This window comes from Gopherus evgoodei, chromosome 5 (assembly GCF_007399415.2).
Source record: "Gopherus evgoodei ecotype Sinaloan lineage chromosome 5, rGopEvg1_v1.p, whole genome shotgun sequence".
In the NCBI taxonomy this organism is placed as follows: domain Eukaryota; kingdom Metazoa; phylum Chordata; order Testudines; family Testudinidae; genus Gopherus; species Gopherus evgoodei.
The window spans coordinates 71337304-71365016 of NC_044326.1; the positions used below are offsets into that span (position 1 = coordinate 71337304).

Below are 27713 nucleotides of genomic sequence, written 5' to 3' on the forward strand. Positions count from 1 at the left end.
CTCAAGACAGCCCTGGACCAAGTCATCTTTCAAAGTCAAGAAAGAAAAAGGAGGATATGGTGATGGGTTGGGAATGAAAGAGGGAAAGAGTTTAGCAGGGACTCAGGGCCATGCAGAATTGTGCACAACAATACTTGGAAATGGGATGCATAAATACACAGCAGTCTATCTGCTTTCTCTTCTCTAACAAAACAAAGCCTAGGAGTTACAAAACCTTTGTTTATATTAGAAACCGCTCATTGCTCAGAAAAAAAATAGAATATGATGTTTGTGTAATACTAAATGAAGTGTGAAAAGTCAATTCTAGAAAACTCAAGGTAAGGAATAGCAGTATCAATCTAATCTATTTGACTGTGCAGTATTAAATGACTTAATCTGCTGTAGAAAATTTGGGTAAATTTTGCAAATTCCTTCCATTCAACCCTGTGTCAAGCAAAAGTATGTGTGGGTCTCGGTGGTTGAGGGAAAATAGAACAGAGAAGGAGTCCTCTCTTTTGGCAGAGCAGCAGCTGCATCCTCTTTGCATCTTTGCTCCTCAGGGAACACAGATAGCAGATCTGAGTGGCCAGGTCCCCACTGCTCTTTCCTATAGTTCTACTGTGATCCTGCACACAAAGTCACTGAAGAACTGGGCTCCAGAGAATGCCACAGGTGTGTACTTTGTGGAGGATTTCTGTAGCCCAAATATATTCAAACACCTTGAGTACAATGGAAGGCATGAAGTTAAAACTACCTGAGAAGCCTGTTTGGAAAACTGTATCCTTATAATTGCCACTATATCAGGCAATGTATTACTCACCTCTAAAAAACTTGCCCTTAAAGTTTCAAAATAATGCATTTTGCATGTCTAACATTTATTCAGCCTTCATATTTTCCACAAATTAATATTTTAACTATGTATTTTATGAGTTGTACAAATAGGTTAATCTTTTACTGGCAGTCACTGTTTATAATTGTTCCATGTCATAGTTTAAAAATGAACAGTCTATTGCCAGTACTGAAATGTTCTTATCCAGAATCAGTGCACATTTGGGCTCACAACTCAAGAGGAACATTTGGTTAGATCGTTTTAGCATTTGGGAAGTAATTTGTTTCTAATAATTGATGCATGTAATGAACTAAACAATTCTTGCATGTACTTGCAATAGTTGTTTGCATGCTGTCATTGAAACCAAATAGAACTCTGGACATAACATATACATTTTAGATTATTGTTGTCATGGCATAATTCCCCAATCTGAACCTTAGAGTCCAAGAGATGGGGTACCAGCATGAATTCCTCTAAGCTTAATTACCAGCTTAGATCTCATAGGCTGCCACCATCCAAAAATATAGTGTTTTGGGACACACTGGTCCCCCCAAAAACCTTCCTTGGGGACCCCAAGACCCAAATTCCTTGAGTCTCACAACAAAGGGAAATAAACCATTTCCCCTCCCTCTCCTTGCTTTCTCCCAGATCTTTCCCACCCTGGGTACACTAGGAGATCACCGTGATTCAAATTCCTTGAATCACAACACAGAAAAATCAGATTTTTTCTCCCCCTTCTCTCCCCCTCCCAGGCTTTCCCTCCTTGGGCTATCCTGGAGAGATAGACAGATTCACGCTCCGTGAATCTAAAACACAGAGGAAATTCACCTTTCCTCCCCCACTCCTCCTTCCCTTCTCCCACCAATTCCCTAGTGAGTACAGACTTAGTTCCTTTGAGCCTTAACAAGGGGAAAAAAATTAATCATGTTTTTTAAAAAGAAAAGCTTTTAATAAAAAAGAAAAAAAAAGTAAGAAATCTCTGTAAAATCAAGATGGAATATTACAGGGTCTTTCAGCTTATAAACACTAGAAAGAAGTCTCCCCCCAGCACAAATACCAACCAAAATCCATCCACCAAAATACACATCTGCAAATACAGAAAACAATCAAAAGACTATAACCGCCTTTTCTACTTAATACTCACTATTTGGAATATATAAGAGACTGTAGCAGAGAGATTGGCAAGAAACCTGGTTGCACATCTGGTCCCTTTCAGGACCCAGAGAGAACAAAGCAAAACCCCAAAAACACAAACAAAGGCTTCCCTCCACCGAGATTTGAAAGTATCTTGTCTCCTGATTGGTCCTTTGGTCAGGTGTTTCAGGTTCACTGTTTGTTAACTCTTTACAGGTAAAAGAGACATTAACCCTTAACTATCTGTTTATGACAATTGTATATCAAGTTACCTCAAGCCACATGACAAAACAGCCTGAAAACTATACCCAATCCAAAAATTGCCTTATAGATTTAATCAAAAGCCTATTTTTCGATTTGCATGTTTCACTTAATTGCAAGTAGTCTAGGAACATATATACCTGCTGGTATGTGAAATTACCTCTAGGAAGTTTTGTAAATTTTGCCTTGTGCTCACTTAAGGTTCGCTGTGGATTACATTGGCATAATGTACTAGTATAACATGACAGATGCTTTCTTAATTCAGTGTTTATCATGCATCCAACATTTTAACATTCAAGTCTCTAAATTACCAGATAGAAACAAATATGCAGAATTTGAATAGTCAGCTGTCTGTAGTCATGCTGCAAAGTATTAAAATTAATACATTTTTAAAATCCCCAAATCTCTACAAGGTAGCTTCTCAGAAAAATTGTAAATGAGACTCAAATTTTCAAAAAAATTGAGAAGCCCTTATTTGAATCTGCAAGGAGTCATTTGTAATGGCAAATTCGTTAACTGCAAGCATATCAAACTACTCATTTAGGGCTTTCAAATGGTTTGAAATTTTGCCTTGCATATCAAAATCAAGACATTTACCCAGTGTATGGTATATTAACAGTAAATGAATGTTCTTGCGGGGGGGGGGCAACGTAAATGGAAATGTGTATTCACCACACCCTTAAAAAAATGGAGCACATTCTCTGCTGGCATAATCTGGCACAGCTCCATTGACTTTGATGGAGTTAAACCAATTTGAATCAGCGGAGAATTCAGTTCAGTAACTCACAGTTTTAATATCCTATTTTCACTCAATATTTCCTAATATTTAGGTCCCCAATCCTGCAAATACCTCTGATATGAATAACTATGCACTTGAATAATCCCACTGAAATAAATTCAATAGCACTACTCATGTGCATGCAAAAAAATACAAAATGCATGCATGCAATCTGGAATTTAATTTACATCAAAATTATTGCAGTTCTGAGACCAGAGTCAAAATTTTCAGAAGCATCTAAGTGACTTAAGCTCTTAAAATCCAATTTTTAGAAGAAGTGACTTAGGCACTTTTGAAAATGGGACTTATACCTTTTCTACACACAAAAGTTGTATCCCTTTAACCATAGCAATATCAAGAGGTAAAATCTTCCTAATATGGCCACAATTCTACTGATGTTAAAGTGCTTATACTGGCATATCCCTTTCTCATATAGAAAAGGGATATGTATAGCAGTCTAAGGCAACTTTATACGGGTACAATTGCATCCGTGCTGGTGGTTGTACCAGTATAACTGTATCAGTAAAAATATCACATCCCCAACTGAAAGAGTTATATGGGTACAAAATCTATGTGTAGAGCATGCCTTAGTCTCCTAAAACACTTAGGCATTTGAAAATTGTACCCCAGGAAGGAAAATGGCTACAACAGGACTTAACTAAAGAACTCAACTGAATTTAACAAAAACAAATCCAAAAGTGGCCAGTAAAACAAAAAGTAGCAGCAGTAACTGAGAATTATACAGTCATTCTAGTAATAGTCATATTCCCATGATGGGGAGGCGGATGCTTTGATAGGTATAACATACTATCATAACTTTAGTCCCAGATTTGGACCTTAGCGTCCAAAATATGGGGGTTAGCATGAAAACCTCCAAGCTTAGTTACCAGCTTGGACCTGGTACTTGCTGCCACCACCCAAAAAATTAGAGTGTTTTGGGGCACTCTGGTCCCCCTGAAAAACCTTCCCTGGGGACCCCAAGACCCAAATCCCTTGAGTCTCACAACAAAGGGAAATAATCCTTTTTCCCTTCCCCCCTCCAGGTGCTCCTGGAGAGATACACAGACACAAGCTCTGTGAATCCAAACAGAGTGACTCCCCCTCTCCGTTCCCAGTCCTGGAAACAAAAGCACTTTCCTCTTCACCCAGAGGGAATGCAAAATCAGGCTAGCCAATCCAACACACACAGATCTCCCCCTGATTTCTTCCTCCCACCAATTTCCTGGTGAGTACAGACTCAATTTCCCTGAAATTTCCCAGTAAAGAAAACTTTAACAGGTTTTAAAAAAGAAAGCTTTATATAAAAAAAGAAAGAAAAATACATACAAATGGTCTCTCTGTATTAAGGTGACAAATACAGGGTTAATTGCTTAAAAGAAATATGAATAAACAGCCTTATTCAAAAAGAATACAAATCAAAGCACTCCAGCACTTATATTCATGCAAATACCAAAGAAAAGAAACCATATAACTTACTATCTGATCTCTTTGTTCTTACACTTAGAAACAGAAGATTAGAAAGCAGAAACTACTTCTCCAAAGCTCAGAGAAAGCAGGCAGACAGAAAACAAAGACCTCAGACACAAAATTCCCTCCACCCAAAGTTGAAAAAATCCGGTTTCCTGATTAGTCCTCTGGTCAGGTGCTTCAGGTGAAAGAGACATTAACCCTTAGCTATCTGTTTATGACACATACTTTAATCGGAAATGAAGAAAAAACATTTTTCCACACATCATTCAAATCAATATAAACTTTGCTTATTATTCACTGTTTACACAAGGCCACTAGGGTACTGGCACTTTACACACATCGTGTTTTCATTGTCTCCCACAGTCAATAAACTTTTATTTTATTTTATTTTACACTGTTCAAATGCGGAGTCATTAACATGTGCTTTGAGACACCACAAACAGAATATTTTCAATTGCTGTGCTGTAATCTGCTGGTAGGGCAAGAGATCTGATTAGAGAGCCGTGGGAACACTGCAAAAGTTTAAAATGTAAAACAAGCATAAACATATGTTAATCTTGGGGCTCACCTGAGAGCCATTCCACAAAGTATCTTCTGCTGTTCTACCCCTATTATGTTAACAATAAGATGCTCTCCTGAGTCTTTACAATATCACTTGTAGAACAACAAAAACAGTATCTCTTCAGCATAAAGTTCCTCAAATGCATAATCTTATCTGCCAGGTTACTATTCCAGCTAGCTAGAGATATTTTCAGGCAAATAATGAATCAGATATTCTCCTGAGAATGAGACAGTTTATTATAATAAACAGGAGTTTTAGGAAGCTAATTTCATTCTGCTCCATTAGGTAAGATATTGTTGGTCTCCCAGTTGGAATATCTAATAAAACACACCTGTGAAACATGTTTAGTGCACAATCTCAAAATACCATAAAATACCATAGCAAGGAAAGACAGACCTCATGCAGCTTGCAATCCATAATGTTAAAGAAATTAAAGACAGAGCTTGTATTAAAGCTTAAATCTGGAGTGTGAGCCAAGTCTCACTCACCAGGAGAATCTCCAGTTCAAGAGACAGCTCCCTAAAGCCATGAAACTCAGCTGCAAAGCGGTAGTAACAATGTAGAGTGCCCAATGAGAAATTCTGAAGTGTTTGCCAAAGGCTCGATATATTTCATTTTTCTCTACCTTTTATTTCCTTTTCTTTTAAGCTTTTGGTAGCACACAGGATAGTTACCCATATGCAACTTGCCTCACTAATATTGTTGCTAAAAAGCACTACAAATCATAACAGTTGTACTGCTCTTGCAGGAAGTACAATTTTTTAAAGCATTGCCACTGCCCATCTCAAAAAGTAAGATACACTGCTCCTAAACCAGGGTGGATAAAAATCAATTATTTAAAAAGAAAATCATATTTTTTTAAATTTAAATCAAATTTTTTTGATAAAATGCTTTTTGAGGGGGAAAAAAAACTATCTAAAGATAGTTTTAATTAAGATACATTATAGCTCAAAGATATCTCATCGTGGAATAGGGATTATAAATTCTAATTCCATAGTACAAGACAATATATTCATATAATGTTTAAGAAAAGTTTTGTAAATGAGTTCCAATAATTCATAGATTAGGGATCCAATCTTATAGGGTTCCATAGGCTTCTGTATAGATTATTTAGGTTAAACTTTCGATCTACCCAATGGTAGAAGATGCCATCAGACATGCTTAGTTTTGCAGTTCTCAAACTGTGGATTTGTGTCTCCAGAGGTAACATGCTTGTTAACAACAACGTTTTAAATAAATAAATATATAGAGGTAAGAAATAACGGACCTCAACTCTATTGTCCCTCTGTAAATTTGTGTACACAGAGTCAATCCTGTACCTCTCTTTAAAAGTGCAAAGCGTCAAGAAGTTCAGCAAATAGAAGATTGTTGGGGCAGAATAGATCTGGACAACGAGAAGTCTGGAGATAAATGTGAGAAGCAAGGGACATATGCTTGTTTTGTTAAAATATTATATGTTTGCTGTTGAAGAAAAAAATCCAGACTACTTAACATTGTTGCTTTAGTTAAATAAAACAATTTAAATGTCTGTCTGGTGATGTTCTCCTCCTAATACAGCATGGCAAGAAAACCGTCCCAATGACTTCATAAATATCTGCTTCTATTACCTTTGCTAAAAATGAAATAACCAATCATATTCTGATATAGCTGTAAAACTAATCTGAAAAGTTTTCAAAATAAATCACTGTTTAAAAATGTGTAGTGTGTACCTTCTAAAAATGAAACCTATATCTATCTCTGAATTGTGAAGAATATGTCTTAAGGTTATAACAACCAACAGGAATGCACTTTTATGTAGAAAACCATGATTAAATAGAGACTTTCTGATTTAAATCAAATCCACCCTGTCCTAAACTTCAGTGAAGATAGGCTCTCTTGTTTGAACTTCCTGAGATGTGTAGGAGAGGGCTCCTTCCTTCAGATCACAACCTCTGTGCATGATTTCATGTTCCGGTGATGCCTAGGCAAATAGTTCCACACAGGGTCCAATGCTGTCCCCTTTTTGAGCATTCTGAGTAACACTTGAGTGGTTCTACATGTTTCATTCCATCATTGTAAATGGCAATACCTATGGACTAAAGTACTACTCAATATTTATCATAGCACAGCACCTAGGAGCCCTAGTCATGGACCAGGGCCCCACTGTGCTAGGCACCGTACAAACACGGAAGAAAAAGATAGCCTCCTTGTCATAATATAATTCCCAAATCTGGACCTTAGTGTCCAAAATATGGGTACTAGCATGAATTCCCCTAAGCTTAATTACCAGCTTAGATCTGTAGCGCTGCCACCAATCAGGAATTCTTTTAGGGCCTGATACCCTCTGGTCCCCCCAAAACCTTCCCAGGGGACCCCAAGACCCAGATTCCTTGAGTCTCACTACAAAGGGAAATAAACCATTCCCTTCTTCCTCCTCCCCTCCCCTCCAGGTGTTCCCTCGCTGGGTCCTGGAGAATTATACAGATTCAAGCTCCATGAATCTAAACAAAGGGATTCCACCCTTCCCCCCCTTCTCCTTCCCTGTTAAGTACAGACTCAATTCCCTCCAGCCTCAACAAGGGGAAAAGGAAACGAAACAGGTCTTAAAGCAAAGCTTTTAATAAAAAAAAGAAAGAAAAAGTAAAAGGTTTATCTCTGCACTTTAGATGGTAAAAAGTTACAGGGTCTTTCAACTTATAAACAATAGAAAGAAACTTTCTCCAGCAGAAACACAATTTAAGCTACTTCCAGCAAGTACACATATGCAAATGAAAAAGAAAACAAATTAAAAGACTATGACCGCCTTTTCTACTTACAATTCTGAACAGATAAGAGACTATAGCAGGGAGATTGGCAGAAACTTGTTTACACCTCTAGCCCCGTCCAGGACTGAGAGAGAACAAAGCCAAAGCCAAACCCAAAACCCACAAACAAAGGCTTCCCTCCACGAGCTTTGAAAGTATCTTGTCTTCTGATTGGTCCTCTGATCAGGTGTTTGCAGGTCACTGTTTGTTAACCCTTTATAGGTGAAAGAGACATTAACCATTAGCTATCTGTTTATGACACCCCTCCCGAAACTGCTTATAATATAAGGTAAGAGATAACAGATGGATACAGACAGACTGACAAGGAATACAAAAACCAAAACAAAAACCAAAACGAAAAAAACTAATAAGTCAGCATGGTAGGATGGTGGTAGCATCCCAGTAGCTTTTTGCACACAACAATCAGAACCTTAATTCTACCCCACCCAAGTGGGCGCCCTTCTTCTCATATTGATTCAGTAAGTATTGCATAATATTTTTTTCCCCACAGTATGGTTAAAATATTTGTTCAGTTGGATGTCTTGAAGTGAGAGAAGTCAATGGTGTAGTTATTGAGAGCAATGGTGCAACCATCAGCTTGGTTTATGGACAAACTAACTCTTTTTTATGATCTTCTGACATAAAAGGTTATTTGAAAATATTTTTGTAGGCTTCACGGAAGAGGAGAATTTTAAGGAGAGATCTGAAGGAAGATAAGGAGTAAGATGTTCAGAAAGAGCTTCTCCCATATTAGGGGGCAGCATACAAGAAAGCACAAAGGTGTTTGTCTGAAAATCTAACAAATGAGCAATGGAGGCTGACATCATGGACTGATCAGAAATGAGAGTTGACTTTTCTACATAGAAAGAAAGATAACAGGTAGGGTGGGGATAGGTCTGAAATGACCTTGAAAATGAATACACGTAGCTTATGTTTGATAGGGTAGAGAAAAGGGAGCCAGCAGACAGATGCAAACATGAATGTATGAATAGAGGGGGAAAGGGGAACATCATCACATCCTAAGGATATTTTTTTTCACTTTAAAAGGAAAGTAAATTATAGTGATAGAAGATTAAGGTTGCCTTTGCCTAGCAGTCAAAAGTCAGAAAATGTACAACTTTAACTCTCAGAGGGGTAGCCGTGTTAGTCTGGATCTGTAAAAGCAGCAAAGAAGGTGCCACAGGATCCTTTGCAACTTTATCTCTGCCTCTCCATTAGGAAAAATTTGTATATCCATTACAATACATGTTACTTAGTTCACATATGAATCATAAGTCTAATATATAAAACATGTTACATGATATTCACAGACATTATATATAGTTTTGTTGCAAGTTAGTGACACACTAACTCAGGGCTTTTTGAAGATCTGCTCTCCAGGAAACACCAAATCTGCTGTCATTTTGGTTGACTTGACAATATATTCAAGTGACAAGCAGTAACATGGATCCATATCCAGTTGGAAAAAAAAATTGTTCCTGTTGCAATAAATGAATTCTCTATGCTACAAAAGGAATATAAATATGGTTTACTCCTTGTTGTTTGATACAATAAATCTCTCAATTATACTCTACCCTAAGGTGGTTTGGGTTTCATTATCATCACTTGCATAGATTTTTGGCTCTGTTTATAAAGGAAACTGTCTAGATGAATACTGTGTTATCGTGGTTAATTCTTCTATCTTACTCTACCTCATGCATAATCAATCTACTTTAAGCCTTCCCTTGTAAAACAACTTATGCACTAAGAAACAAGATGCCTTCTGGGAGGAAGATTATATCACCTACTTTTTACCTTATCACATCAATCACTCTATTTCAATTCTCCTTGACAACTACTAGTTCCCTGAAGCCATGCAGAAAAACAGCAAAAAATGTCTGTTTATAGTCACAATGCTTCCTCATCAGAGAAGCAGAAATGAGCTGTTTTGCCTCTCTTTGATTTATCATGGCTTAATCTAAATCTTTTAATTAGCAGCTGTACTTTCCAACTCTTACACAGAAGAAAAATCAGATTTGCAGGTCATTATTATTAGTTAAGCTAATTCATTTCCATCTACATATTTAAACACAATATTCATAAAAGTTGACTGTATTTGGGCAACTTTGCATGGCCATCTACAGATAAGTCACTTTCCAGAGAAACAGTGAAATAGCTGTTAAAGACTTGTTACCAGGAGCTGACCTTAGTCTTGAAGCAGCACAGTTCTGTTTAAAGCAAAACAAACTGCTTTCCTCAGCAGTTTTCAGCAATGACACCCACACTCAAGCTCTGAGGAAGCAAGTTCACAGCCCATGAGTGCATGAGTGTAATCCTTCATGCAGTGCATTTCTGTAACTAAATTAAAGGCAGTAAAATGGGATAGTGTAGGAGAGCCACAACCATTTGTCCTTTCAAAAACAGGATGGTGATGTTTAGCTTCTTTAACATTTTTACAACACCAAACCAATAAATGAATAAACCAATTTCCAAAGAAAAGAAGTGTAGTACAGCCAAGTTACGTTTGAAGGTACATATCAGTCTATTACCAAGAATGTCACAGTTAAAAAATCCAAAAGACAATAATTAAATAAAGAGGAAATATTAGAAACCCAGAAAATTAAAAGCAGCAAAGAATCCTGTGGCACCTTATAGACTAACAGACGTTTTGGAGCATGAGCTTTCGTGGGTGAATACCCACTTCCTCAGATGCATCTGAGGAAGTGGGTATTCACCCACGAAAGCTCATGCTCCAAAACGTCTGTTAGTCTATAAGGTGCCACAGGATTCTTTGCTGCTTTTACAGATCCAGACTAACACGGCTACCCTCTGATACTTGACACCAGAAAATTAAGAGTACTTCTGCAACAAGTTACATGCACACAACAATCAGAATCTTAATTCTACCCAACCCAAGTGGCCGCCCTTCTTCTCATATTGATTCAGTAAGTATTGCATAATGTTTTTTTCCCCACAGTATGGTTAAAATATTTGTTCAGTTGGATGTCTTGAAGTGAGAGAAGTCAATGGTGTAGTTATTGAGAGCAATGGTGCAACCATCAGCTTGGTTTATGGACAAACTAACTCTTTTTTATGATCTTCTGACATAAAAGGTTATTTGAAAATATTTTCTGATGAGAAATATTCAATTTATTAGATTTAATATTTATATTATGCTAATGTCTAGAGATTCCAATCTCTACCATGAGCTGTACAAATAAGAGTCACTCTCTCAAAAGCTTAAAACTTCAGTTTGCAGAATTCAATTTTCTAAATTTGACACAAAGTAAGTTTATTTTTAAGGATTTAAAATTTTCACAGTTGCAGGAAATTATGGGGGAAATTGTGAAAATTATTTAACGATAGTAACAATTGATTTTCAAAAAGTTAACGCCTTATAACTGTTAAAATACATATTTTCAACATGACTTGTCAAAATATACAAAGTAAGTAGCCTTAAATCAAGATGAGTTCTCAAGCAGCATTTTTCATAATTTACCTATGTGTAAATTTCAATCATCTTCAATGGAAGCTTTATATATACAAAATTTTATTTATACAAAATATACAAAGATCATTGAAACTATATATTTTGTATAAATATAAATATATATGTATATTTTGTATATATATAGTTGGTCTGTATGTGTATAGTAAAATTGACATTTAATGACAATACCAATAAAACTCATACTTCCAAGCTTATTTGTACTCCACACACCAATCATAAGAACCAATGTACCTCCACACTGCAGGAACATGCTGAGCTGCTCAACATGTAGCAAAGGGAAATCATAGCCACATCATCTAGTTACATAATGGCAGCTAGAAAATCTGCGTCTACTGTCCTACTATATGGGCACTGGCAGCAAGCAGCACTGTGCTGTGGAAACATGTAAGCAAAACGTTCATAGAAGATCAACATATTTCCTGACATCCAGTTGTCAGACAGATACCTATCTCAATGTTTTTAAGTGACAAATACACAAAAAAAGCCTCACGTTTTTCTACTAAAGAAACATTTTGCTATTCACAAAAGATGAAATACAGCCATGTGCAGAAGGCCAGCACAATGAATAGTACAGCAGTTAAAAAAAGGTAAGAGAAAGTTATTTCTTATAGGCTGGTACAAGTATGATAATATGAAAACCAATAACTTATCATGCAAACCATTGTGAGCAAGAATATATGCAATAAGCTAGTGTTCTATAGGTTAATATTCTCTCATCACAAAAACAATTCACAGTTGATTTATAAAGCACAGAGACTCTATCCTGTGGGCCTCCTTAACAGGCTATTACAGTAAAAATCATCATCATAGAGGAAAAGAATAGTGATATTAAATTCTTTTCTCCCAATTCCAGTTATTTTCAGAGTTCATAATAGAGTATACTGATTCTTTTTTGTAGTGCTATTTAAGCATAATCAAATTGAGTTTTTTCCCATAAGCAGGTTGCTAAAACTCAATCCAGTGTGTGCAAAATTAATTAGATGTCCTACATGAGTTGCAAGCCATTTCATCATAGATTTTTCTGTCAACATAATTGTTTTATTACCACGACAAGCACATTCCTTCTAATGGGCTTTGCATGAATTCTAAAAGTATTCAAATAGAGAAAGCAAAAACCATTACAGCAGACTGGAATGCAAGTTATTATCTGTGTTCAGCGAGGAAATGGAAGTCTGAAACCACTTTGGACTAAAACAATTCATTATTTGACGGAGTATTTAAACACTGCATGTTGTTTTGTTTATAGAAGTATATATTCCCCACTTGAAAGGGTTTTAAATTGTGAGATACAACCTCTTCCACAGATGTTCTGGTTTTAGGTAACAAACAAAACCCAAATTTTGACTTTGTTGGATTCCATTTTATAAAACACTATTTTACAATCATCTATGGTTAAATCGCTTTTTTTTTAATATGAGAATGATAATTACCCCTTCTTAATATCGCTTGAATAGCAAAAAGCTTGACAATTACATGAAGAGAAGTTGTCCACCATAGGAAGGAGGCAAGGTACAACAAAATAAGAGAGAATGGTAGTTTAAGAATAGTATAGGTGATGGCGGGAGATGAAGAAACCAGTCCAGTTTTCCTGCAGCAGGAGTTCAGATCCTAACCTCAAGTAGGCTGACAGGGACTAGGAATTCAACAGAAGTAGTGCCTTCAGACCAAGAGAAAAAGGTGCCATTTGCTTTCAAGGAATCATATTATTTATTGATAATCATCATTATTCATGGTAATTATTTTAGTGCACAAGGACCAACCAAGAATGCTTAAGCACTATACAAACCCAGAACAGTAAACACTGTTTGCCCCCAAAAGCTTACAATCTGCACCTGGCAATTTGATTCACACTAATAGGTTTGAGAAGGAACAGTATGCAGCCTTCCTTCAGTGGATCGCCCAAGGAAGAAGTTCAAGAAGAAAATAGGAATGAAATTTCAAAATTCTTGAGAGCATTCCATCCACTTAAATAATACACATTTTAAATCGCACTCTCAACAACCTATGTATTGCAGCATATTAGGCAATAATCACAGACAACAGAAGATGGCCATTTACAATAATGATGAAACTGCCAATGCAAAAAAAAGATGAAAAAAGGGTTATGGAAAAACTGAGTGCATCAGTTACAGTTTTCAACTGCATACAAATAAATCAACTGTTTTAAGCATTCAAACATGGTTTGTTTGTTTGCATACACTATCTTTGCTTTCTTTATTGCTATAGGCATGAAATAATTTTTTTTAAAGGAACAACAGTCCATAAAATTAGTTCTGAATTATTCTGTAAAGATTAAAGGATACTAATTTTCATTACGTGACTACTTCACTTCCTTGCTCTCTCTCAGTCCCTGTCTCTCTCACACTCACTGATTTGAATGGAACATACTGCACAGATTGTAATTAAATATATTTAAAAGGTTTTTCCCCCAAAAGTTTCATTTAAATAGATCAAAAGTATTAACTAAAGTATGCTATAAAGCACCAATTCTTTCAGAATTGGATTAAATTTTTCCAAAAAAATCATTAAAAAATGACCATATCAAAAATAAAATTTGTGAACAATTGTCGACTGTTAAATATTTTACAAAAAACTAGTCCTTTTATTTTTTAATCTCTTTAAATCAAAATTATTATAGAAATGATTATAGAGAGATTATTTATTCAAACACTTACTTATTCAAAAACTTCTATATGATATACACAAATGGAAAGTTACCTTTCTGTACTGAGCTCTCACCCTGTGATTAGCAAAGGATCAAGTTTTTTAGCCTGCTGTGAGCACTGCACTATGGATTTTTGGAACTGGAAAGGAATTTTTCCCTTATTGTCAGATTGGCTGGGCCAGGGAGGGGTTTTTCTTCTTTCCTACAGCAGTTCGGAGACCTGATGGAGTAGATGGGAAATGAGATGTCTAGAAACAGTATGGCCAATGAATGACCACTCACTCCATGGCCCTATCCCTCTCTAAACCCTTGAAAATTTGCCATAGAAGAGAAGGTTTGTTTGTGGTCATAGTCAGTGGTTTTCCATGATAGCCTGGATCCTAAGGGACCTATTAGATTCAATGGACACACAGGTGTTTCTGAGAGGGCCAAAGGTTGTATCTGGAAGAGCAAGAGAGTGGTGGACACTGGGAGAACTAGTCAATGCCTGTATCTCTACCAGCAGCTCCATGGGCTGATGGTCCCAGGAGCAAACAGGGCTGTCACTCTCTCTGAATTAACTTTTTGTGGCCACACCAGAATCTTTTGTCAGCTGAGGTGAAAATGGCACTCACCATCCCTCAATGAGATGATTAGCTGGGAACTCCACAAGTTTCAATTTAAGGATCCTTTAGTCCCTTGAATGTGTTTTTTTTGTTTGTTTGTTTTGTTTTTTTACACAAGATAATTTGGTCCCAGCTAATTAATGCACATTTTGGCCCAGAGTTAACATTACAGGTTGCCTGTTTACTCTTTTCAATGCTAAAAAATGACATGGAAAAGTGCACAGGAATATAATTAAGTATAATTCAATAATATTTCAAAAATCCTGACTATTAAAGCACTGATGTTTTGAAAATGGATATAACCACAGGCTACGAGGAACCCACATCACCTTAAAGAATGTACATATTGGAAGGAGATGTGGATGTAATTAGCAATTCATAGTGTCATGCCTGATCTGACTTTGCAATAAAAAAAGCCCTAGTGATCACAGATGTTGAAAGGAGTGTAGAAAGTGTAGAAAACTCCTCCAGTTTGCATTTGCTGACAGAAAGCATGAGGCAGGCTTTTATTTCTGTTGGGTGGCTATGCATTTTCAGGTTACTTGTGCCACCTTGCCAAGTGACATAATGCTAGCTCGATTTCCCACCCAAAAAGGTTTTAAATGACATATCCACAGGTTTTCACTAAAGGTGAAATGTATTTTTGGAGATAGACACATTCTGTTCTGCATCACCTCCGTTTCAGATCACAATCCTTTTCTTTAAATTTAAGTTCTTGAATACTGAATTTGGCACTTTTCTTTTTTTGTAGTTGCTGTTGAACGAAGGTCACCCTTTACTATCAGACAGAATACAACAGTCCCTGTATCCTCAGGAAAATTCAGAAAAAACATTTTCTGCGGCACAAAATATTCAGCCCCAATATGCATTAGCCAGAATACCAGTAGGAATAAGCCACTATTTAAGGGCAAAGGGTTTGTTTTTTTTTATTCCTCTCAACTATAAGATGTTGTGTCTCCAAAGGCCTGCAGCATGCACTAGCCACAATCTGGCCCACTTCTATTCCTCCATGCTTGCTCTCCCTTCTTCTCCATAGACTTTCCACTATGTCTGGAGCTGCACAGAGGTTTGGAAACCTGATTTAACCCAATCCTATTAAAATAAATCATGTACAATTTCTAGCAGCGAGTTACTCTTTTTTTTGGGGCACAAATCAGCAACATTTAAAAAACCAGACAAACTGTATCTGACAGATTGCTGAAGCATGCACATATTTATAAACTTCCTAAATTGTCCATCTGCAGCAGGAAGATACTTGGGCATAGTTTGAATAAAAAAAAAAGTTGAACAAAATAATTTCTTAAAATCCTGAGAGCCATAAAATATTTCTCTCCCCGTGAATCCTATCAAAATTATAATATTGGATAATATATGGGATGACTTGTAAATAGGACAACTTCACACATCATTAGTGTCTCCTATGGTATATCTAAGAAGCACAAAGCAGTAAATAAACATGCACAAGTACTTTTTGGTCTTTGTTTGCACAAATACAATCTATCTGCATAAACATATAGTTGCCAAATAAAAGAGATGCTGATGGCAACATGACCTTTATTTATGCAAAGAAAGAAATATGGTAGAACTGTCTATTAGCCAGGGAAGAGTCATCAAAAATAAATGCTGTCCAATTATCTACTGCATTGCTCTCCGCAGGTATACAACAAGATTAAATGAATGTAGATGAATTACATCTTTTTTCATACTAAGATATAATTTTTTTGGACAGGATCAGTACATAACAAAGCCCTAATGGAATCAGAAATTGTCTTTAGAAAGCAAGGTCATTTTAGCTTTTTAAGCTCTTAAAATGTCTCAGATTGTCAGGGTTACCAAATTAATTTGACAGAAGAAAGCTTTTGTCCCTGTTAAATGTAAAATCTTGGAGGCATGCATTTACTACACTCATTACCTCCCCCCTCCCGTTTAGATTTTGCAGTAGGTTAGTGATGAAACATACAAGTTTAAGAAACCTGCAAAAGGCTTGAACAATAAATTGAGAGAGACATTTCTGAAAGTTTATGCACTTTGCAGAAAATTCAGTCTTCTTATATGCACATGCATTGCCAAATGAAGTGAACAAGAGCTTTTATTTGAAGACTTATCAGATCTCCCCTAAGTTTTCTTTTCTTAAGACGAAATATTCCCACAATAATATTTTCTAAACCTTTTATCATTTTTTGTTGCTCTCCTCTGAACTCTCTCCAGTTTGTCTATATCTTTCCTGTATATTTTACATATGTAGAACAAGGTGCATTCTACCACCATTTGCTTCTTTGCATATTCATACTTTCCCCACATCCTATCCTTTCCAAATGTATACTGCGGGTAGTTTGGACTATTGGAGAGGAAGGATGATCCTGTGGCAAGGGCTAGTCGAACTCTGGAAACCTATGGTCAGTTCTCTGCTCTACCACAGACTTCCTGTGTGACCATGGGAAAGTCAGTTAGTCTTTCTATGCCCCAAAACCCTACTTCTCATGGATGTTGCGAGGATAAATACATTACAAATTGTGAGGTACTCAGATATTACAGTAAGAGTAGATATATGCGAATTTGAGGTAGATTGTAGTCTCTCTGGGGCAGGAATATTTTCACCTTTCTGTAAAGTGCCTGTCACTTTCTATGTTGGTGCTGAGTAAATACACATAAAAATAACACCATGCTATTTGGTATTAGTGGCAATGTATACCCAGGACTAAAATAGCAGGATTATCACAGTTTACAAAGAATGTATATTCACAGATGGGACTACAAAGTGTACTAAGAACAAATTATAACCTAAGTGATTATTTACTCAAGAAATTTAGCATTAGTTGCTATACTTATTTTATTATTCAATTTAAAAATTTTCATTCATGCCATAAGAGAACAGAAACAATACCATGTGAATTAGGACACCAGTCATACACCTCAGTTACCAGCCAGCAAATAGCTAGAGTGAACATGTCCAGGAAGAAGGATGAAAATTGTTCATCCAAACTGTTTGCCAAATACTTACAAAAAATTAATACATTTGCAAAAATTGGTATCCATTCACAATAATAGTCAACAGAAAAATCTGATAATCAGTTGAATAATTTATTCACAGCATATAAATTGTACCAGTTCTATGAATGGTGTCACCCATTTTTAAGTAACTAATTTACCCAGAAATGCAGAATAATTTAATTCCAAGTTATACAGTGCTGTTGTCGGTTCTATTACTAAATTCACTGTGATATTTGTGGGGAGTGGAGTGTTTGTTCTGTCTGTTTTTCAGGGTCTATATCTCAGGTTTCAATTGGTGCGGTGTGTGCAGGGGAAGGGAAAGAAGAGGTAGACTGAAAAAGAGAGATGCTCAGTAACTTCAAACACTATAATTAATGAGGCCAGATCAACATTTTGGTACCCAAGAAGAAAAATAAAACCGGAAACTTAATCTGAAAATTGCAAGACAGGCTGCCAAAAGCCTGTTTATAAGTAAAAATGAACAGATAGGGTGTTGTCCCACATGACTAGGGACAAGTTTTTTATGCATAACATGGCAGTTCTGGTGATGAATTGAGACTGATAAGGCCCAAGGCTTATTGGATTGGTCATCACTCTGCTCACAGCAATTGCAGGTGTTAACAGATATTTTAGTCTCTGACAGCTTGAAATCTTCTGTGATTTCCAAGATCGGATATTCAAAGCTTCAGCTAAAGCCGACTAAAACCTCACCTTTTTATTGTATTTTACTGCTAGAAGACAAATTTAACATAAATCCTAAATGAAAATATACAAAAATATGACAAGAGCTTTGTTATAAATACCCTAGGTTTTCTAGCTTTTGGACTATGTATGACATTCAAATTTCAGCAATGATGACAGCTGAAGACGGTAACCATGAGTTAATTGTTCAAACCCATGGGTTGTTTGATGTTTCAGTGTACTGTCGTCATGATTTTCTTTGGAGTGTAAAGCAAACAGCTGACGCTGGAGAGAGAGAGAAACTAATGTAGAAATTAATGTTCACCCAGGTTTTGCAATTTTCTCTGCTGTTTATGAAATCTAAGTCTAAATATTTCACATGGAGAATTGGGAGATAAAATAAGATTAACTAAAGAGGAAATTAACTCCATAACACCTATACAAGAGCATTTCAGGATCCATAACTGAAAAAAAAAGGTAGAAAAAATTAGGGTGAATATAGTTAACTACATGAAAAAAGAATTAAATATACTTTCACAGTACCTTTAGGGGAGATTTCATAACCATGAATTTGGTTTACATTACAAAATAGTCATACAGGCTTTGTTCAGAATCCTCATTTAAGTCTTTAGCAGATATCTCAAAAGTCAGAATGAGATCATGTGCAACTAATGTGTGTGTATGCATTTTTGGAAGCACACAAAGAAGCCCCAGTAGGCAGAATGTTAACAACACTTTCTTCACACTCTCCTTAAAATCCTAACATTCAAACTGGGGAGAAATGCAGCCTGAAGTCACCAGCAGAAACGTACCCTTCACACATTTCAGAGGGTTGGGCAACAGAACTTCTCTAGAGACTCTCAGATCCAAAGATCATGGAAACAAAACCTCCATAATTGTGATTCTACAAATTCTTGAAGTAAAATTATCTGCCATTTGCAGTTTCTAATGCATGGGACTGTGCAAGGAATAAAGATGGATCTTTTCATAGCACAGGTGAGTTGGCTTGAGGTACCTAATATAAAGGCTAGTTTTGCTTTTTCTTTCCCTTTAAAATTCCATCTCCTATGCCAGCCACACTCACAACCAGTTCAAAGCAGCTAGACTATGTGATTTCAATTATTTGAAATTGCTTCTCCCCCCCCCAGCTCCAACATGACAATATTCTTCTCCTGTAGGGAATGAAATCCATTTTGAAACTGGCTGCAGATGTTCTCAACCTGACCATCAGTCTCATGAGTGCAACTACTGTCGTCGGGAAAACTCTCCCGTTCCCACAGGTACACTAAGTCATTCTGCCAAGCAGTAATGCCTTGGTAATGAAACTGATATGGGTGGGTTCACTTAGTTGCTGAAGGCAAAAGTCTATAAATTTCATTTCAGGAAAAAAAAACAACAACAGAAGAATATAATATTAAATAATCTAAACGGTGGGGCGGGGTTGGGGGAGAGAAGAGTAATAGGGAACTTTGGAATGGAAATCAAAAGCATTTTGTTCCTACTGCTGTTTACATGTCCTTTTATGACATACTTATGCAATGGAGCATTAGCAGTAATAACCTACGGTATTTATACTAGAGATGGGCCTAATAGCAAAATTAGATTTGTAATCTAATTGAAATCAGAATATCCCCAGATTTGGGGGCTTGGCCTAAGAGATAATCCCAAACTTTGGGGTGATTTGGACCCCATGTCCTAAATTGGGCTATCAAACCTCTAGGAATTAGTTCACAGCATTTCCTATTATTTTTCTCTTTTATTCTCTTCCCATGAATGTGTGTCAGGAAGACTACATCATTTTGTCTTAAAAGAACTGGGTATGGCCTTCTTCTAGAGTCAGTCAATATTATCCCTTGGATGGGTCTAGCGGTCTCTGCTACAAAAGTGAAATCAAGTGCTTCCATCCATAGGGATATAGTGCCTCATTCCTGTAAGGCAGCATGTCCTGCCATTCTAAGGTGCCAAAAATGGATCTTCCAAGTACAGTAGTAATATGCTACTACTAGATCACTGGGCTAAACAGCTTGAAGGCCCACCTGTCACTAAGGAATTCATATAAGAAAGTATTTTTCAACACACCGTACAAAACGTGTAGTAATATTACATTGTTTCAGATTATATAAAATAGTACTTAAAATTTTGCAATCCTTTGCAAGACCAGGGCAGGGACTGTTATTCAGCGCACATCTGTTGTATATGTAGTTGTATGCTTAGCACAATGGGGCCCACACCAGACTAAAACCTCAGATGCTTTCCCATACAAAATAAACAAAGCCTACATCCACACTACAGCTTTAAATCGATATTAGTAAAATCGATTTTATAAAACAGGTTTTATAAAATCGATTTTACACGTCCACACTAGGGCACATTACTTCGGTGGTGGGCGTCCATGGTCCCACGGTACCATCGATTTCCGGAGCGGTGCATTCTGGGTAGCTCAGTAAAAGAATAGGACCAATAACTTCGATATCCGTCCACACTAACCCTAAATCGATTTAGTAATATCGATTTTAGGGTTACTCCTTTCGTTTAGCTGGAGTACAGAAATCGATTTTAAGACCCCTTAAATCGATTTTAAGTGTCTTGTAGTGTGGACGGTTACAGCGTTAAATCGATTTAACGCTGTTTAAATCGATTTAACGCTGCAGTGTGGACCTGGCCAAACACATGGCTATAACACAATAGAACTTTGCATTCAAATACTGTCTTGTGCATCAAATCCAAATGATTTGGCTCTGGTAGCTGGAGTAAGTAACAGCATTGTGTTTATTGAGAGATTTGTCAATTTGATTTGGGGAGCAAAGGCTTTAGGATACAGAGCTTGCAGGGTGCTATTCCTTTTAGAGCCTGAGGGTCTAAAGTTGGCACTCCTATTATGGCACTCTCTCCATCTATATAGCTTCACTGGTATCCTCCCTTCCCAGATTGCATGCCTCCTATGGGAGGCAGATTATTATTAGTAAGGTCCCTCTATGGCCTATTAGTAGCAACTACAGAGGCAACAGAGATGAACTAAAAGTGTTGCAAGTTGCATTAACTCCTGCCTAGATTTTTGGGCAGAAACACAATACGTCTGCAGGGAACAGACCCACTAAGTGGCATGTCCCCTCCACTGTTCACCTACTCTGCTCACTGTATACCTTAGAGCCATTTGCTCTCCTTAACAGAGGTTTTCAGAGGGTTAAGGAGCAAAGGCATTAAATGCCAGAGAGGCAGCACGCCCCCACCCCACTTATACATGGGAAGAGGGAGAAATAGCACTAGCCTTTTTTAAAGCAAAAGGTTCAGAGTCATCTTCTTTGGAAATCAGTATGAAATTTCTCCCCCTCATGTACTTCAGGATCTGGCCCAATGTTTGTACTGGTTGCAAACTAGTGTTCTTATTGACATTACAGTGCTCTCCATGGCACTGTCTCAACTAGACTAGACTCATGGAGAATTAATAAGTGCCAGGTGTGAAAAGGAGTTATTGCTTAAATGTCAGCTCTAGCTACAGCTCACTATATATAGGTTGTCCCTCACTAAGAAGGAGACAGCCATTTCAATCATTTCAGAAATTAAATTAAATAAAGGGCCAAAAGATTAAGATGAAGTGCCAGCTTTTATCCAAGAATTCATATTAATCTTTCCTTTGCTGCGCTTGGCTAGCAGTTCATTTGGAGCATGTTACAAGATGCCGCCAGGATTTTGGCCTCTCTGCTGGGCAAATAAAGCTTTATTAAAGCACTTACCAAAGAAAACAAAAACAAACCTCTCCAAATTATTTTTGGGCAAATGAAACAAAGGTACAAAAGAGGTGGGGCAAAAGTGTTACTGTTACTTTTAATATGCCTCAGGTATTCCACATATTGCTTAGTTCACCCTTACTTATTCTCTGACCCTTTCCTTTTTTAAAGGGAAGTTAAGTATTTTGACATAGGAGAACACCTATTGTGAATAGCTAACATCCACAATATCAGAAAACCTCCTTCTTCTACTGCAAGTCTTCCTGTGGCAAGATAGATAAACATGCAACCTAACCTTAATTCAGTCACTAAAAGTTATGCTTGCCCAACATCTGAAGCCATGCATTTACAAACTGGTGTCACAAGTGACATCCTACTCAAAAAGTTTCTGCAAGTAAAATAAATGGGATTTAATCTGCCGTAAAACAGATTGAATTTATTATTCTTGAGAAAAGGATACAGTTCTGACATTGAATTACAACTGCTTTGTTTTTAAAACAGGCAGCCCTCAACCTTGCCAAATCACTATTTGCAATCTTGCATGAAGCAATAAAGTCATGTATGTGCTATATGGCCAAACTAGCTGCAGCTGGATATTATTATCTGAACTTTGATGGTGCTCTGGGTTATCTACAGACGCTGAGGAAGATATGGTCCCTGTTCAAGAAAAGTTAGAATCTGAACAAAACAGCCAACAACTAAATAAACCAGGAAACCCCTGGCAAATAGGGCATGGAGCTATACAAATGAATAATGTGTGAAGTATTCCCCCAGGGGAATACAGTGAAGAGCCATTGAAATGCTAAACTACACCTATAAAATGTACCAATTTTTATCACTGGTGAGCAGCACTGCATATAGCAGCGAAGGACAAGCTGCGGCCTGTGGGCAGCACGTGGTCCGTGGGCAGCACACGGACCGTCAAGGTAATCCACTGGAGGGCTGCGAGACAGTTTGTTTACATTGACCATCTGCAGGCACAGCCACCCGCAGCTCCCAGTGGCTGCAGTTCACCATTCCCAGCCAATGGGAGCTGCAGGCAGTGGCATGGACGGTCAATGTAAAAAAAAATGTCTTGAGGCCCACCAGTGGATTACTCTGATGGGCTGCATGCGGCTCACCACTGATCTAGACTGTTTTAAAATGTCCTGGATGTATAACTTGAAGAGGTTTACATGCACTATATGCAAAAAGAGGGCTTGCTGTAATATATTACTATTAGCTCCCAAGTCAATGTCTTTTCAGACAAATTATGTCATGGAAGTAAAACATTTGTCTCTTTTATAGAACTTGTCAAATGACAATATATTCTTTTTTAAGTTTTGGATTTGTATTTTGAATTTCTCTCCCCCTTCCCCCAAAGCCTTTTACTTATGTTGTTTAAGCCTCAGGCTCATTTCTGTGTGACCTTGACACCACACTAGTGTTTTGCATTCTTGTTTATGATCATATAAAACTCTATGGCTCACAAAGTTTCACATCCCTTTTTTACCCCACTGTTGTTAAGACATCCAGCAAAAAGAACTATTTCTACTAAATACATCAATAACATTTTCTTTGATTTCTTCAGATGTGATAGTAAACATATGGAAAAAAGGCTTATTAAGATACTGTGCCTTCTGAGATATACCAAAATGTAGATTTCTACCTCCGGATTGTGAGAGCTTCTTTCATTCACACAGTCATCAAAGACTGAATTTTTTCATAAATAAATATTGCACGGCCATATTTTATAACATTTGTTTAGCTTCCTTCTTCTATACCAGCTCTCTAGTTTCGGGTTATAGTAAGATTTAAAAGCTGTAGTTGATCTTCCAGTTTTATAATACCTAAATGTCATAATTTATTGCTAATATTATGCATGAACAAGCCAAAGGTTTTGGTATTGATAGCTAACGCTGAAGGAATAAATGCGAATAAAATCAAGGCACACAAATAACTTTTCATAAATAGTCTAGCCAAATGCTCAGTGGTATGCTATGCACTGAAACATTTCTGTTGTCTGTCATCTAAGACTCTTTATACGCACTTCAGTGTTAACATTAGGTAAAAATATAAAATAGGAAAATAACTGACATTCCTTCATCTATTTTTACAATCCTTAAAAGTTGTGTTCTCCACCTTTCTAAATAATTGTATTTCCAACTAATTCATCTGTCTCTTAGTAATCTCTCCTCAATAGTGTTCTGAAGAAGAGTTTGATTAATAAAGGACATCTGAGGGAATGCTAGACACCTATGATCAGTTTTAAAATAATTTGGAAGGGATAAGTACAGTTTAAATAAATTCTGAACCATACAAAAACTTTAATGGCAGAGTGCACTAATTCACACTTTTCAGATGAATACTATGGCAAAAATGTAACATTACTTAAACAAACTGGCTCCAGAACAATAGGAACTAGAATAAATCAGACACCTACAATATGGTACTTATTAGGAAAAAGGACAATGGGTATGTCTACATCTACAATTTTGCAGCGCTGGTTGTTACAGCTGTATTAGTACAGCTGTATAGGGCCAGCGCTGCAGAGTGGCCACACTTACAGCAACTAGCGCTGCAAGTGGTGTTAGATGTGGCCACACTGCAGCGCTGTTGGGCGGCTTCAAGGGGGGTTCGGGGAACGCGAGAGCAAACCGGGGAAGGAGACCAGCTTCGCCACGGTTTGCTCTCGTGTTCCCCGAACCCCCCTGCAAACCGCAGGGAAAGAGACCTGCTTGCTCGGGGATTCGGGGAACGCGAGAGCAAACCGCAGGGAAGGAGACCTGCTTGCACGGGGGTTCGGGGAACGCGAGAGCAAACCGGGGAAGGAGACCAGCTTCGCCGCGGTTTGCTCTCGCGTTCCCCGAACCCCCCTGCAAACCGCAGGGAAGGAGACCTGCTTGCTCGGGGATTCGGGGAACGCGAGAGCAAACCGCAGGGAAGGAGACCTGCTTGCTCGGGGGTTCGGGGAACACGAGAGCAAACCGGGGAAGGAGACCTGCTTGATTACCAGAGGCTTCCTCAGGTATGCTGGGATACCTGCTTATTCCACGGAGGTCAAGAAAAGCGCTGGTAAGTGTCTACACTTGATTACCAGCGCTGGATCACCAGCGCTGGATCCTCTACACCCGAGACAAAACGGGAGTACGGCCAGCGCTGCAAACAGGGAGTTGCAGCGCTGGTGATGCCCTGCAGATGTGTACACCTCCTAAGTTGCAGCGCTGTAACCCCCTCACCAGCGCTGCAGCTTTGTGATGTAGACAAGCCCAATGACACTAATGGATACACATTCATCACTAGCACATGTGAAAACATCTCCAGCACAGGATTGATAGAGTACAACAATTTGCTCTCTATTCCCATGGATTTCAATACCACTGTATCCGAGAGATGAATTAGCCCTAGGCTGTTTTAGATGTGCCTTCTTTGTTTCCTCTCCTGGTCTTCCAAAGATCCCGCACAGGATGTAGAAGGGATTTTACTAATTACAGATAAGGTATTTCATGAATCACTGTGATTGGATCATTCCATGAACTGAAAAGTCATCTTGCAACAGAAGTACAAACCAATTCATCTGTACTACACAAGCCTGGAGGACTATTATGGAGCTGGACAGTCCCCACAGCAATTCAAGCTTCTATTAAATGTTTAGATACTATTGAATCAGCATTTTCCACTGGAAGTTGTTGTTTTGTTTTGTTTTTTAACTATTTTAGTGTCAAGCATCTGGGGAGAGGGATAGCTCAGCGGTTTGAGCATTGGCTTGCTAAACCCAGAGTTGTGAGCTCAATTCTTGAGGGTGCCATTTAGGGATCTGGGGCAAAAAATCTGGCTTGGGATTAGTCCTGCTTTGAGCAGGGGGTTGGACTAGATGACCTCCTGAGGTCCCTTCCAACTGTGAAATTCTATGATCTTTGAGTTAGGAACAGTGGTTTGGAAAGTAATGTCTTTAAACTAGTATTCATTTTTCAGTGGGACACAGTCTTTCAGAAGCCTTATCTTTATCCCTGTATTAACAACAAATGTCTTGGTCTACAAGGTTAAGACTTTCTCAAAGCTGAATGTAATTTTGAACTATGTGACTCCCATACAGTTTGGTTAAAACTGTGCACAATGTTTGAAAATGTACTTCAAAGGTTGAAATGTGGTGACATTTAGTCATACAAAATATTTTCACCCTGCTAAAGATAGGTCTTGCTTAGCAGACAGAAGGCCCTCACTAGAAAGAAACCAACATGCTGAGAACTGCTAACATAGAGACAAGATTCTTTGATTAATTGTAACTGATTCTCTCTAGTAACTGGGAGGTAGATTTAAACCATCTAGACCAATAATATTTAATATCATAAAAGCTTCTTTTATTGTCAGTAAAATCTTCATAAAACACCACTAATATACCACCATATTCTGAACACATATATGGTCACCAGTGCTTATGAGAGAATGGTCTCAGTAACAGTGTTCTCTTGAAGTAAAATTATTCTTTTTAACTTCAAGTATGTTTTCAGACAACAATACAGCTTCTTCTTACAGCTTGTTTACTACTGGAAAAATCATTTGCCTGTCGAAAAATTGCAACACTACCTTACGATTCTTGTCCCAGAAAATTCTGGTCATAATATAGAATCTATCAAGCAGGGAGAAGCCAACATTGCACTTGCTTACTTCATGATTACAGTTAAACTACATTATATGTAGAAGGACAGTTCATCAAAATCCATATGGCAATAAAGATGACAGTGATGAGAAGCCAAGATAGATTCATGTTTCACCATCTCCACTCTTCAAGTATTATTGTCAAATAAAAATCTTGCTGAGAAACGCTCTGTCACAGCAATGGTACACAAACATTTTTCTCAGACACCTAAATGCTTCCTGCCATAACAGTTGTAGGCCTGAAATTTGCTCTGATAAATTCCATACTGAGACAAAAGCTAATTATCTAGAAAACTACCCAAGAATGCAGTTTACCCTTTACACCACATATCAATCCATCTGGAGATGAGCAACAGCCTTGCTGGATTGCAGTTCAGAGAAAGGTTCATCTTCATCAAGTACTTACTGATAGTTTTAAAATTCAAAGTTGTTTGCAAGATTTAGGGTCAGAAAAATGAAGTAAATTTGAAAACAAATAATTATTTGATTTTTTTTTATCAAAACCTCAAACTGCCATTGTTGGATTTTACACAGAATAAAGGGGACTTATTGACACTGAATTCAAGAACTAATGATGGAGGATGACTAACACTTGCAGCAGTTCAGAGGCTAAGGCTTCAAAACAAAAACAAAACAAAACAAAGATTTTTTAGTTTTACTGTATCCAGACTTCTAGAAATTTCAACTAACTCATGTTCTGAAGCAATGTTCCCTTTCAAATCAAAATGCTAATATGTGAAAAAATTATAATATTGTCATTCTTTGGTATGGCCATTTTGTACAGTTAAATGGAGCTGCCTCATGCAATAAAACACAAGTTAAGAAATCTGTCAAGTCACATCCAAAAGGTGAAAGTTAATAGGTTTTTACTGGGGAGAATAAAGCCTACAGAAAAAAAATATGTTTTCAACATTACTAATTTGCAGCATTTCAGAAAGATGCACCAATTCAAACATTTTATTAGTGGAAAGGCATGAGAGAGATTTTACCTTTTTCTTCTTCTTAATATAAATATATATTTCACCCTTCATCCATAGTAACACAAGCTAACCACGAAAACCTAACTAAACAAGCAGTGCTCAATGCATGAGCAAACTATAACAACTAAACTGATCTTTT

The 27713-nt window shown here is 37.4% G+C and overlaps 1 protein-coding gene across 3 annotated transcripts in view; it reads right to left on the reverse strand.

Moving 5' to 3' along the window:
- Nucleotides 1-27713, reverse strand: part of GALNTL6 (polypeptide N-acetylgalactosaminyltransferase like 6) — a 964319-nt gene that overhangs the window by 420753 nt on the left and 515853 nt on the right. The gene's annotated exons all lie outside the window — the stretch shown is intronic.